Below are 15,414 nucleotides of genomic sequence, written 5' to 3'. Positions count from 1 at the left end.
TAGAGATAACAATGGTTCACAGAACAGAAACAATGATGCCAAGCACCAGCCTCTCTTTAAAGTGTCCAGTGGTGTCATTCTTACTTAATCATGATAGATTGATCTCCAGCCCTGTCCTCATCACCAGCCACACCTGTGTTAATGGAGCAATCACTGAAACCATGTTAGCTGGTCCTTTTAAGGCAGCGCTGCAATGACGCTGAAATGTGTTTTGGGGGATAAAGTTAATTTTCTAGGCAAATATTGACTTTGCAATTAATTGCTGTTACGCTGATGTCTCTTTATAACATTCTGGAGTATATGCAAATTGCCGTTATAAAAACTGAAGCAGTAGACTTTGTAAATATTAACATTTGAATCATTCTCAATACTTTTGGCCATGACTGTACGTGCTTTTAAATGTAGACGCTCATTACCTGTCTCACCCCCACCAGGTGTGCTCTGTCACCGCCTCTTCCATATATGGGCAAGAGAACCAGCGCACAGCGCCCTACTTCCTGGACAGCAGCCCCGGCTACAATCTGAAGAGACCAAGAGTGGAGAAAAAAACAGTTAAAGCAGCTGTCCTCAGCCTGAGTTTTCCTGATTTATTTATTTTTTCAGCAGGCTAGACAGCCAGATAACGACGCTCCAATAACCAAACTTATTTCTCTCTTTAGTTTATTGAAGAGTGACTTCTGACCTCTGCCATCACTTTAGCCATCGTAAACTGTAACATACCAGGCTTTGGATTAGCAACAAACGTAACAAATCAGTCACTCTTGCTGCAAGCTAAAATAAAAACATTTTAATAACTTTAGCATACAGTCATTTACACCTCAGTTACATAAAGCAAAAAGACAATTATTGTTTTCAAAATTAACCAATACTTACGAACAAATCTTTGAAACACAACGTGAAAGATAGTAATCAGCCCACAACTGCTCGGTGCTCACTGATCTCTATTATACACTGGATTGATGATTGGCCCTAAAAACTGAAGTCACTGGCCGCCATCTTGCTCCTCCCTACTCTCACAGGATCCTAGAGGATTTGGTTGCAACAACAAGCAGTTTTCTGGCTGTGTGAAAACGTTTCACAGGTAATTCTACAGTCAGTGGATGTACTAACACTATCAACTACTAGGAAATCATGTGTTGAAATATTTTACACGTTATTCATATTAAATATATATATATATATATATATATATATATATATATATTTAAATAAATAAAAGGCTAAATATTTCAGCACATGACTTTTTCAGCATAGTTTTATAACATAACATAAAAGTATATGGCATTTGACATTTTAAAAGTTTTAAGCCCCCCTGAACATGAGAAAATCCTCGTTATTCGATGCTGTAGCGCACATATTCCCTAGTTACTGGAGGGAAATAGGGAGTACCAATATGACGGCTGGTGGCTTCACAGTGACTCGTTCTAACAGCGGCTATTAGCACTCCAGTGTATAATAGAGATCAGTGATCAAAACCGACTCATACAAAAAAACAACCTGCATAGAGCAGCAGCTTTTACATTAATCTCTTTATCTTTTTATACATTTACCCAAATCAACTGTTCAGTATTTATCCTCTTTTTAATCTTAAATCAATGAACGTGAACCATTCAAATTGACAAAGCATCACATAAAGCTATAAAATTAATATTTAAACAGCCCACACACATAAAATGGTGTATATGAATTATTTTAAATCACATTTCAATCATGTTTGTTAATCATTCATTAAATTACTGTCTCTCAATAACTCAAAAACACACTGTTGCTTGTTTTAGCTCATAAAACCAGCTCGCTTAACTATATAGCATTAGTTGGCATTTAGTAATAGTACAAATCACATGCAGCAATAGCTCAATTAACACAGATAATTTACACAAAACACAATTTTTTACATCCTTAATTCACACATATACCTTCATCTGTCTCCAGCTGGTTTTAAACATCGTCTCCAAGCATAACAATATAACAAAGATACTTTCTCCATGAAATCAGTGAGCAATCAGCCAGAATCAGCAGTAGTTAGCATGCTATGCTAAGCGCTAATCATCATTACTCACCGCAGTTTTCACTCGACAAAACACAACAACACGGTGATGTCCCGCAACCAAAAACCCTCCTGGCAGGTGCAGATAATGTCCTAGGATCAATAACTCAAGATATAACACAGTTTTAATCAGTATTTACTTAGTAACTAGTTATATTGACGCCTCCTGTTCTAACTCTCTCTAAACTGCAGTAACGACATCAGCGCAAAGAGAAAAAAGACAAAAGAAGAAGCGCGTAGAGCTTGTAGTTGTGAATACGCTCCCTGCTGGCAGAAATATGGAACTACAACAGAAACAAACTATTGAATATTATAAATAATACAAAATGAATATTCTGCCTTTTTTAGATCACAAGGGAAGTGAGGAAAGCTTTTCCAAATATTCCAGCCATCAGCTTTTCTACATCAAAAAGAACATGGAAAAGGAAAGAGTTGCTCTGGGTGAACAAATACTGACGGCATCAGGTAGGACCAGGCAGGGATTTTAGGGCTAAATATTGCCATGTAGAGCTAATATATAGAATATGCAACTAGAGTATATTGCAAAGTGGTAAACCTTGTTTCAGTGTCTAAGCTCTGTTTAGGGAGATGCTACAAAATCTGCTGGCCACGCCCACATTAAGACATTTATGTCATGTGGAATATGAAACGCATGGAAGTGATAAAAGCCGACTATTTGATGACATTTATAGTTACATAGAGACAAAGAAAAAGAAACTTCATGTCCTGTTAAATCCCCAAAGAATGTTTTTTAGCCTGTGGAACAAGCAGTGATCAGGTAATGCTCCACAATAACCACACTAAAATGTTTTCACTTCAATTAGATTTTATTTCTATAGCGCCAGTTCACAACACGTCATCTCAAGGCTCTTTACAAAGTCACATTCAATCAGATCCTAAAAAGTAGCTCTCAGTGTTTCCAGTCCAGAGTGCATGTAGGAGGGAAACATTTGGTACTAAAACGCCTCTCACTGCATGGCAGAAATTGTGGCATTAAGCACATCTGTGGTCAGAAGCTTTGGGCATTACGCCATCCAGTTGAGTCCCAACAGAAACAGTTTATGAAATATGGAACCTGGCAACTTCTCCCCTTCATGATACGCCTTCACTCAAGGCTTTGGATGCAAGCATAGAGACATATGCAGCAGCTTCTTATTATTATTTGATTATTATTCAGCTTCCACACAAACATGAGTGTCAGCCACATCTTGGCTGAAGGAAGAATGATGAGGGCGGACTGCAACAAGTTTGGAGTTAACACGGTGAAATCTAGCCAGAGTTTAACTAAACTGGAGCATTAGAAGACAAAAGGGCAGCTAGAGAGAGCAACGGCAACGACATAAAGCAACTGAAATCATTCTAGAGCTCCGTATACGCATGAGGTGTTCACTGTCAACATCTGGTTAAAATCACTAAGGTAGTTGAAAAGATGGCCCAGACAAAAAAGAATTTAAAAGGTGCACCAAGAGGTAAAAAGCTATTTATTCAAGGATTCACAGCACACCTTCATAAATATGAAACCATTTACTATTTACATAAACTGCATTTATTTCACATTTCAAACACACATCACTGTCACATTTAACTTTTCCAAAGAATGTCAAGAATCTTCTTCAAAATGAGCAGAGCTTAAAATGTTGGTCTCTATGTAGTAATAAAGATTCTCTGCATGTGTAACAAAGGCAGGTTTTTAGGTTGGCCCTGAAGTGTTAAGCTTTACTGTAAATGTCCCAGCAATAGGTTGGATGATGTGGGCAGAGAAAAACAGCGTAGCTGCATCCCTGTTGCCTTGCTGGCCACATCTAGCTTCAGCAGATCATTTGGTTTTCACAAACTCTGTCACACTTCATTGGGATTGTCTGCAAACTGCATTGCTTCATTATAAATATGATCTGGATGTTGACAGATAACAATGATCCTGTAGTTTAACACATAGCAGCAGAAGAAAAGGATGGAAGCTTGTTTTCTATGAAGATGTGGTAGTGTGACCTCTGAACATGGAGCTGATCTTAGTGGATGGAACACATGGAACCATAAAGGCGATGTTACCTATTTTCTGCCATTGTAGACTTTGATTCATGGAACAACTGCTCCTTGTGTTCTATGGTAAAAGCAGCCAGAGCCTCCAGTTACAAACTGGCTGAGTAAATGTATTGTTTGGTGCTGATTTCTGCCGTTTAGTAACTGAATCCTCAGCATGTGGAGCATTTCATGGTGTCATAATGGACGTGTGATCATGCTATATTCAGCTAATCCTCAGCAGGATCTGCAGCATGAAAACAGTAGACGGCTTTCAGATTGTCTGCAGGTAACTAAATGCCAGCTTAGTCAGCTACTAAGTCAGATGAAGGCCTGATTGCTCACTCGCATTAGCATTTGTATTATGTCCCCTTTTTAATATCCTCAGTATTGCAGAAATGCCCTGTAGATGGCAGCATTGCTGTTTCTTCCCATTCACAAATCGATACCTTTGCTAACAATCTGACTTCCTCATTGCGTTCTGCATTAGACAATGTAGCTCCCTTGAAAAAGAAGGTGATTATTCACAGGAAGCTGGCTCCTTGGTTTAATTCAGAGCTGCGTTCCTTGAAGCACAATGTTAGGAAATTGGAAAGAAAATGGCGCTCTACACACCAAGAGGAATCCTACTTAATCTGGAGGGACAGACTATTGTTGTATAACAAGACCCTCCGCAGAGTTAGAGCAGCATATTTTTCATCATTAATTGAAGAGAATAAAAATAATCCTAGATTTCTCTTTAGTACAGTTGCCAAACTTACCCAGAGCCACAGCTCTGTTGATCCATCCATTCCCTTAGCTCTTAGTAGTAATGATTTTATGGGATTCTTCATAAATAAAATTGATGCCATTAAAAATAAAATAATTGGCATCCTCCCAAACATGATTACCTCGTCCTCAGTAAGTGAGGCAGCATTGGAGGAATCTTTAGAATCTGCGCAGTGTTTGAACTGTTTAGAAGCAGTAGAGCTTTCTGAGCTATCTAAAATTTTAGCTTCATCTAAACCTTCTACCTGTATTTTAGACCCAATCCCAACCAAGTTGTTTAAGGACATATTCCCTTTGATCAGTGGCACTATTGTAGACATGATTAATCTATCCTTAGTAAATGGATATGTACCACAGGTTTTGAAAGTAGCTGTTATTAAACCTTTACTTAAGAAACCTTCTCTTGATCAAGATGAGTTAGTAAATTACAGACCTATATCTAATCTTCTTTTCTTATCTAAAATTCTTGAGAAAGTAGTTGCTAATCAACTTTGTGAACATTTACAAAGTAATGACCTACTTGAGGAGTTTCAGTCAGGCTTCAGAGCTCATCATAGCACTGAAACAGCTCTGGTGAAGGTCACTAATGATATTCTCATGGCCTCAGATAATGGACTTGTGTCTATACTTGTCCTGTTAGATCTCAGTGCTGCATTTGATACAGTTGATCACAATATTCTCCTACAAAGACTTGAACATACTGTAGGGATTAAGGGGAAAGCATTAGGCTGGTTTAAATCTTATCTGTCAGACAGATTCCAATTTGTTCATGTTAATAATAAATCTTCCTCAAACTCTAGGGTCACTTGTGGAGTACCACAGGGTTCAGTCCTTGGACCAATTCTATTTACTATATATATGCTTCCGATTGGCAAAATTATCAGACAGCATGGGATTAATTTCCACTGTTATGCTGATGATACTCAGCTATATTTATCCATAAATCCTGATGAATCCAATCAATTACTTCGACTGCAGTCATGTCTTGATGACATCAAAAGCTGGATGACTTTAAATTTCCTGCATCTAAATTCTGACAAGACCGAAGTTGTAATCTTTGGGCCAGAGTCCTCAAAAAATAAACTTCTTAACCAATCACTTAATCTGGGTGGCATTAACTTGGCCCCTGGTAATAAAGTAAAAAATCTTGGTGTTATTTTTGACCAAGACATGTCATTTAAATCCCATATTAAACAGGTTTCCAGAGTTTCCTTTTTTCACCTACGGAATATCGCCAAAATTAGAAACATTCTGTCCAGGAGCGATGCTGAAAAACTGGTCCATGCATTTGTTACTTCAAGGCTGGACTATTGTAATTCTTTACTATCAGGAAGTCCACAAAATGCAGTTCAAAGCCTTCAGCTGATCCAAAATGCTGCAGCAAGAGTTCTGATGAAAATCAACAAGAGGGATCATATTTCTCCAATTTTAGCTTCCCTTCATTGGCTTCCTGTTAAATCAAGAGTAGAATTTAAAATTCTCCTTCTAACGTATAAAGCCCTTAATAATCAAACTCCATCATATATCAGAGCTCTGATTACCCCGTATGTTCCTAACAGAGCACTTCGCTCTCAGACCGCAGGTCTGCTGCTGGTTCCTAGAGTCTCTAAAAGTAGAATGGGAGGCAGATCCTTTAGCTATCAGGCTCCTCTCCTGTGGAACCAACTCCCAGTTTTGGTCCGTGAGGCAGACACCCTGTCTACTTTTAAGACTAGGCTTAAAACTTTTCTTTTTGACAAAATTTATAACTAGTGGCTCATGTTACTCTCAGCTACCTTTATAATTTTACTGCTATAGGCTTAGGCTACTGGAGTATATCAGGATCTAATTTTCTCACTATATTGAGTTCTACTGTTCTTCAATTATGCATTATGTGTTGTCATTTCTGCTTTAACTTTCTGTTCTCTCTCTTTTCTCTTCATAGTAGGTACACCTGGTCTGGCGTTCTGTTAACTGTGACATCATCCAGAGAAGACGGCTCACCCACTACTACCATCTAATGTAGAACAGATTACTGGATCAATGTGTGCTTCTGTGCTTTTTTGTTTCTCTTGTTGTGTCTCTGTTCTGTCTTCTGTAACCCCAGTCGGTCGAGGCAGATGACCGTTCATACTGAGCCCGGTTCTGCCGGAGGTTTTTCCTTCCCGTTAATGGGTGGTTTTTCTTCCCACTGTCGCTTCATGCTTGCTCAGTATGAGGGATTGCAGCAAAGCCATGTACAATGCAGATGACTCTTCCTGTGGCTCTACGGTTCCCCAGGAGTGAATGCTGCTTGTCGGGACTTTGATGCAATCAACTGGTTCCGTTATACAGGATTTTTTTTACCAATCTGTATAATCTGACCTAATCTGTATAATATGATTGAACTTGACTTTGTAAAGTGCCTTGAGATGACATGTTTCATGATTTGGCGCTATATAAATAAAATTGAATTGAATTGAATTAATTATTTAGTCATTTGTATACCTGTACCTCAGTAACAATGCTTATTCAAAACGTTGTGAATCTGTGAACTGACTTAGTTTTAGAGCATAAAGTAAAAATACAGGTCTAACAGTCATTGAGGGAAAGCAGATCATCAAGGGTTTAAAAATGAAAAAAAAATAATATTACCTTTAATTGGATGTTAATGGATGTACTGTTTTAGTGGAATGTGTGAAATGAAGCGATTTGTGTTCACATGTTTTATGTGCCATTGTTATAGATATATCAGTATTTAGAATACACTGTAAAAAAGATAATGATGATAATGATGATGTGGTGAGGGAAAATCCCCAGGGATTACTTCAGGAGAGTTTCCTATGAACATATTACTGAGATAACTTCATCAAAGAAGCAGCTGTGACTTTTAAAAGTCATTTCTCTGTGTTCCAAAGGTAGTAAAGTGATTGGCTGTAGAAGTCAGTGTTTGGATGAAGAACATTTACCTCCACAGAAATCTAGAAAAAAATACATGTGAAATTCTATGAGTTCATTTCATTAAGCTTCCCAGTAGCTGAGCTGATGTGGCGGCCATCTTACCTGGGGCTGACTCCCAGATTTTAATCATTTATTGATTTGATAAAAACTCATTTTCTGGAACATAGCTTGACCCGTTCTGTAGTTGTTCAATAACCAAATGTGACGATGAAAAGATAGTATGAAGCCAGCAAAAGCCACCTCCTTGTCCCCTAATGTGTATATTCTGTAAGTTGTTGTGCAGATCCAGGGACACGTGTGGCAGATGGTTCCATGAGCCGTGCCTAGGCTGACAAGAAGATGTCCTGAAAGCTCTGAGGGAATCCAGCTGGAACCGTCTATTGTGTTGTTGGAACCAAAGTTCTGTGGCAGCAAACTATGGAAATGTTCTTCATCATTTCAACATTTTATACTTACCTGTTTCTAGTTCAGCTTTTTCTGGACCTTGTTTTATTTTCTGTGTAATTAGTATGTACATAGTGTGGCAATGTAAACCTCAGCAGTTTTGATCAATAGAATTGTAAAGTCACATGTTGATGAGCTTTAAATGTGAAATTCCACATCATATCTTAATTAAATGTGTTGGGTAACATCTGGAGGTGTTCTCCTGTCAAGCTGAATCCAAATTGTCCACTGAACACGTACTAAAGGTTTACTAGCAACATTGACAGCAAGCTAACATGTGAACTGTGGAGCTGGAATGTTCCAGATGCTGGAAAAGTGCAGAAATCAACGTTCCAGAGCCGTTGTTCAGGAACCAGAAGCTGCTCTCAGATCAGTTTTAGTCCAGATGTTTGTGTTGCACTAAAAGCTGAAAAGATGAAAGCCATGAGTTGCTTTTAAAAGCAGAAGCTTCATGTTTCTACTGTGCTGTGTGTGATGTGTTGCCAACAATCAATGAGCTTCATGGAAGGAAAGAACGTCTGAGTCGCTGCTTTGATTTTCTTTTGCAGCTTTTCTCTGACTTCTAACTTCAGCTTTAAGCAACAGTTCTGGTTGCTGCTGAAGCTCAGAAATCTGATCCACACTTGGAGCTTTTTACTAAAAGCCATTTTCCATCAATACACACAGAACTGTTAGAGGCTTTTTCTTTGTGCTTAGAAATCAAATGGAGTTGATTCAGATCAAGTCCTGCTGGGTGCGCTCCATTGAGCCCACCTGAACACCACTGGATGGGAGGAGTGAAGATTTCAGAGCTTTCCCTCTAAAGAAGCACAGCTCTTCACAGCTCTGAGAGACATTTTCTTCACAAATCCCAGCCAGTGGCATCTGCAGACCTGATCACATCCAAACATCCCATTTTTCAGGACTCAATCATTTCATCTGTGCAATTGTTCCAGCTGCTGTGGGAAGAATCCAGCTGTGAACATCTGGAGCTTTAATGTGCCGCTTCTCTCCTCCCAAACATCCAGCCTCCACCTGTGGAGAACAGCTGGAAAACAGCTGCAGGTGGAAAGAAGGAGTTTGGACCAAGCTGCCTCCTCTCTGCTCTTTTCTCTGACTCTGACTTTAAATTCACTTTGATGGTTTGAAATGAAATCAGGGTTTCAACCTGGATCTTCAGAACATCCTCAGCTGATGCTGATTTTAACCAGAGACTGTCCACACTCTGCTCAGCAGCACTAAAATAAGGAGAAATAATTCTCTAGGAGCTCTAGTAATAATCTGCATTAGAACAACGGCTCATTTTAGCAGCAGCAGTGTGCTGATATTAAGGACTACAGTTTACTTTGTTAGTTTGATGGATTTTTATCATTATTTGCTGTTAATTTGTATTTTTAGTGGATTCTTGGTTTTTATCTTGTTTTTCTGTTTCTGTCTTGATGCCATAATTCCACCAAAGCATCAACTAATTGTTGTTTAGTGTTAAAGGGCTAAAAATGGTTAAAGTGCAGATTGTCATGTGATCAGCAGCTCCTTGCAGCTACTGAGCCTCTGACCTGCTGTGGAAGCAGAAAGGATGGACTTAGTTTTTCACTCACTGCTTCAGGGTTCTGCTTCTGGTTCTGTTCACTAAATAATGACCCAATGGAATCTGTGCTGCTGTTGTATTTCCCTCATTTTAAGAGCTGCTGAGGAACAGATGATCTTTTATTCATGTCCTGATAAATGAAAGCTTAGAACTGACTGTGGTTCTGCTCACTTTTTACCATCACTGACATGTTTGGATCATTTAAAAACGCAGCAAATGGGTTTAATAATCAGACATCATGCAGTTTATCTTTTCACCAGCAGAGGGAGACAAATCTCCAGCAATGAAGAGTCCAGTTGGTTCCCAGTTAAAGCAGGTTGTGGTTCCATCAGAGCTGAACAGAACCTGGATCAGCAGAACAACAATGAAGCCATTTAAACAGCAGCAGAGTGTTTGTGTTCACACTGGGAGTCATGAGAAGGCTTCATGTCTTCAGACGTCAGCAGGTGAACTTTCCTCTGACTCCCACTCAGCCAGACCAGTCTGAGCAGTTCCTGCAGCAGGAAGCAACCAGCAGCTCTGTTCTCTGGGCTCATTTCTCCTCAGGACGCCATCAGGAAACATTTTCAGCACAACTTCTCTCCTTTCTCATCAAGACTTTATCAACCTGCCTCTGATATCACTGCAGACGCTCTGCTGACTGTTTTAGTCTGAAAGGAAAACTACAAACCAGGTGAGCTGTGACGTCATCAGTTATGCAACATTCCCAACTGTAACTTTCAGTTTGAACTCACCTGTCCAGGTGAGGCACCCAGTCTGATTCTACGGTGGTTCTGTTTGGTCTCAGTCTGTTGTTCAGATCTTGTTCTTCAGCACTTTGGACCGTCTGAACAAACTGTAAGTTTGCTTTGTTTCCTACCAGAACTTTGTCTTGAGGAACTTTCCTCTTTGTTTCTGCTCTCTGATGTCTGGAGAACATGTTCACTTCTGATTTCAGCACAAAGTTTCATCTCTGCTGTCTGAAGACTAATCTACAGGATTATTAGATTATTGATGAACTGGAACCAAACAACATGATGAACAGCTGATGTTTCTTTGTTTTCTTCACTCAACAAACTGCTTCATGTTTTTATTTCCTGGAATCAAACTCTGGTCTCCCGTTAAAGTCAGACACAACAGCTTCCTGCTGCTTCCTGTGAGTCCTTTCAAAATAAAATGACATCAATGTTAAAATGTGTTTGATTCAGTCAGATTATTAAATAGTTCAGCTTTGATGCAGCAGATAATCCACTTGTAGAGTTTGATGATTGTGAAATAAAATAGTTGCTGATGTTCAGTCAGAGTGACAGAGTGTCAGTGGATGAAATGTTGCTCCATGGCTCCATCTAGTGGACTGATAGTAGAAGTACAGCAGCTGATGGCAGCTTCCTCTGCCTCTCACTGCTGTCTGACTGCATTCAACTGACACTGATATGAAGCAGAGAAGAAGAGCCAATCAGAGGAGGAGCAGCTGATCTTTTTCCAGCACTAATGATGTAAAGGATGATCAGAGTTGATGTGCAGATGAATGATTTGTGTTTCCTCTGCAGGTGAAGGTAGAAAGTGTGTGTGAGCTGATGTGGATGTGAATTCAGCAGCATGGATCAGTGTGAGGACAGAGAGGAGGGAGTCCCTCCCTCTAAAACCACTCTGTGTGGGGAAGCTGAGAGCCAGAGCCACGCTCAGAGGTGAGATCAGCATCTCTAAGTGTCCAGAGCCCTTTTCACACAGCGTTCTCACTATATCAGGCCAGAAGAGACCAAGTGGTCCTGAAGCTGCTGCTGTTCCTCTTTGCTGCTTCATCCAGACTGAACAGAGCAGCTCAGCATGGTACCAGTGGGTTCTGACAAACAGCAAGTCACTGTTGCAGAACCAGGTGGTCCATTTATGGAGGCAATAAAACAAGTATTCTTCTTACAGGATGCTTGAGACACGTAAACATCAACCAGAACCAGAACCCAGCTGTGTGTCCTTTAAGAGCAACAGGTCAAAGGATGACATCATTAACTTCAAACCTTCAGGACCTGCGTCCTCAGAGAGGTGAGCTGTATCTAACTGCTGTAACTGTGGAAACTGAGTCAGTCTGAAATGTTTTTATTCCAACATGTGTTTAACGTGAGCTCAGCTCTTTTTCCCACATTTCTATGTTCATATGTGAAGCGGTGTGTGTTGGATGTTCTCCAGAACCACAGCAGTGAAAGTGGAAAGAATGGATGTTGTTGGAGGCGTCCTGGATGCTGCTACATCATGTTTAACAGCTCTGATCTGTTTGCTTTTGGGCCTCATTGATTAGTCGCCATCATTAAACACTTTTCTCTGCTTAAAGTCAAAGATTTAGTTTGGACTGGAGCTCACTCTGATTGGTTCTGTTCCATGTTAATGAGCTAACTGGACTCTTTAGTCCCTCTCCCATATTCATAGTGATTGAATCAAATCCAACATGGAACCAACTGGACTTTCTTTCTTTGTTCCTGAACCGTTTTGTCATCGTATCTGAAAGTCTTCCTCAGTTTTAGTGACTGAAGAGTTTCAGTTCTTCTCAGCTGGAGCTGGAACAATCACTGGGATCAGAACCAGAGACTTGGTGTTGTTCCCTCACAGGAGTTTAGAGCTGCAGCTGTTCTTCAGCTCTTAAATATCTCAATGGATTTATTACATTTCAGTTGAGCTTCAGACAAGTTGGCAGAACTGCAGCAACTCATTAAAATGGGTCCAGAAATGCTCTGGTCTAAATGCTTCTCTAGATTTTTCTTCAACAGCTTTATTGTTACTTTGGGAAACTAATAAAATCCTGATTTCACTGCAAGGAATCATGTTGTGATATTTTAGCCAATCACCAGCCTAGTATGGACCGGTCTCCTCAGTCGGGGTCTGAGGTTCTGGAAATGACCCGTTACATTTCTTTAAGAGCCAAGAACAGAAACCCAGTTCCTCCCAGTGAGCTCTCAGATGTTCCAGTTCTATTTGCAGACAGAGGTTTGATCCGTTATCTCCAGAAATCAGCTGCCCTGTTCTGATGAAAACACCTTCATGTCTTCATGTCTGGAGTGTTGATGCTGATCAGGAGGTTCTGCTGCTTCCTGGCTCCATGTCAGACTAACAGTGGATCACATTTCCACGACCCGCTGGGAAATAGCTGGTAGAGCCAGTCTGACCCATCAAGACTTGGTTCCTGTGTGCGTTGTGAGAGCAGTTCAGCAGGGAAGGAAAGCTTCATCATGTGGTTGGTGGAACCAAGCTGAGCTGAAGTGGACCATCAGAGGTTCTGCTGGTTCTTAGTGGATCAGCAGGAACATTAAACATCTCCAACTAACTGGATCCACTGGTTCTCTGCTCACATCCAGATGTCCTTCATGGACCTTTACCTTCTGATTGTCTCTGTGTGGACAGATATAATGTGAGCTCACTGGCTTCCAGGGACCTACAGGATCCATTTTAAAATACTCACCATCACATCCAGGACAGAACCTTACATGGACACACAGCCACATATCTCAGACCTCCTCCAGGTTCACACCACCTCAGATCTAGTCATCAGAACCTACTGGATGTCCCACACACTGTCCTGAAGACCTGTGTGGACAGAACCTTCACCTCCACTGTCTCCAAGCTCTGGGTCACTGTCCCCACCAGCATCAGATCTGCTGACAGTGTGGACAGTTTGAAGTCCCACTTCAAGACCCACTTTTTAAAATGTCTACTGGGTGGGCCTGGTCTTCATCCTTTTAGTTCATTCAATTCAATTCAATTTTATTTATATAGCGCTAATTCATGAAACATGTCATCTCGATGCACTTTACAAAGTCAAAATCAATCAGATTATACAGATTGGTCAAAAAAATGTCCTACATAAGGGAACCAGTTGATTGCATCAAAGTCCCGACAAGCAGCATTCACTCCTGGAGAAGCATAGAGCCACAGGGAGAGTCGTCTGCATTGTACATGGCTTTGCAGCAATCCCTCATACTGAGCAAGCATGAAGCGACAGTGGAAAGAAAAACTCCCCATTAACAGGAATGAAAACCTTTAGCAGAACCGGGCTCAGTATAGAGATAGATTAGAGATAGACAACTTTATTTGTCATTTTGTATGCAAAAAGTGCGTACAGAACGAAATTTGGTTTGCATACAGCTTGAAAAATCACAGTAAATTGCAGTAAATTTCAGGATAAGGTGCAGCAGTGATTTATGTAAACAATTGAAATGTAAAACAATGTAACAATGTAAACAATGCATGGGAAATAGACAGTGTGCTATTCATGGTATTCAGGAGAGTATTATTAGAACCGTGTAATATACGAATGTGGTACAGAGCCCATTTTGTGGCTTCATCAGTTCAGCAGCATGAAGCATATGTGCAAATGTGTAAATGTGCAGTTATGCGAGTATGGTGCAGTGTCCATTTTGGGTTTCAGCAGTTCATAGTCCATTTAGTGGCTTCAGCAGTGAACGGTCATCCGCCTCGACCGACTGGGGGTTACAGAAGACAGAGCAAAGATGGGGTTGGAAAAGTAGCATGGACCGGGCTAATGAACTGAACTTATTTTTTAATAGGTTTGATACTGCGGCCCACCCCCCACGTCACCCCGCTGCTGTTTTGTCTACTAGGCCAGATCCACCCCCCACTCCTCCTCCTCCTGATAGACCCCCTGTCCGCTCCTCACCACATCAATCCACATCCACCGACTCCACCCCGCCCCCCTGCTCACGTCCCCCATGATCTAAGGTCCTCACCCCTCCCCCTGCTGCTGCTACTACAATATCCTTCACACCTGACATGGTGAGAAGACAGCTCACCAGACTGCATTCCGGAAAAGCTGTCCCATGTCACGAAGACCTTTGAGAGGCTAGTCCTGGAGAAGCTAGGGCCCATGGTCAGACCCTTCACTAATCCACTACAGTTCACCTACCACCTCGCCTGGGAGTTCAGGACAGCATCATCTTCCTGCTGAACAGAGTCTACACTCATCTGGACAAGCCGGTGAGCACTGTGAGAATCATGTTCTTTGATTTCTCCAGTGCCTTCAACACTATCCGTCCGGCTCTACTGGGTGAGAAGATGACGGAAGATGAAAGAACGCTGTGGGTAGAACATCAAGGGAGCATGAGGAGGAACTTAGTCGCTGAATGATCTCCTCTAAGCTTTTGGAGTTTATTTGGCTGAATTGGGACACTTTGTCAGGATAAGTCCCAGTTGGATACAGCTTTGGTTCTAGAGTTGATATGGTAGTACAAAGTGATCCTCTAATTTTTAGGATTTTTTCAGTAAAGAAGTTAGCAAATTCATTGCAGGCCCTGGTGGAGTGGAGTTCGGAAGCTACGGACACAGGAGGATTTGTTAACCTGTCAACTGTGGAAAATAAGACACGAGCATTATTAATGTTTTTCTTGATGATCTCAGAGAAGAAAGATTCTCTTGCATTTTTCAGTTCTAAGTTATATCTGTAAAGTCTCTCTTTATAGATGTCATGGTGAACCTGCAGTCTGTTCTTTCTCCACCTGCGTTCAGCTTTTCAACGCTCCCTTTTTTCACTTCTAACTGCTGGAGCATTTATCCAAGGAGATTTTTTTCTTCCCGGAAAGAACTTTCACTTTAACTGGAGCAATGCAGTCAATGATGTCTGAGACTTTAGAATGAAAGTTAGCTACTAGCTCATCTACTGAGTTGCAGC

This window comes from Fundulus heteroclitus, unplaced genomic scaffold (genome assembly GCF_011125445.2).
Source record: "Fundulus heteroclitus isolate FHET01 unplaced genomic scaffold, MU-UCD_Fhet_4.1 scaffold_138, whole genome shotgun sequence".
In the NCBI taxonomy this organism is placed as follows: Eukaryota; Metazoa; Chordata; class Actinopteri; order Cyprinodontiformes; family Fundulidae; genus Fundulus; species Fundulus heteroclitus.
Note: the sequence above shows the minus strand (reverse complement) of the source record.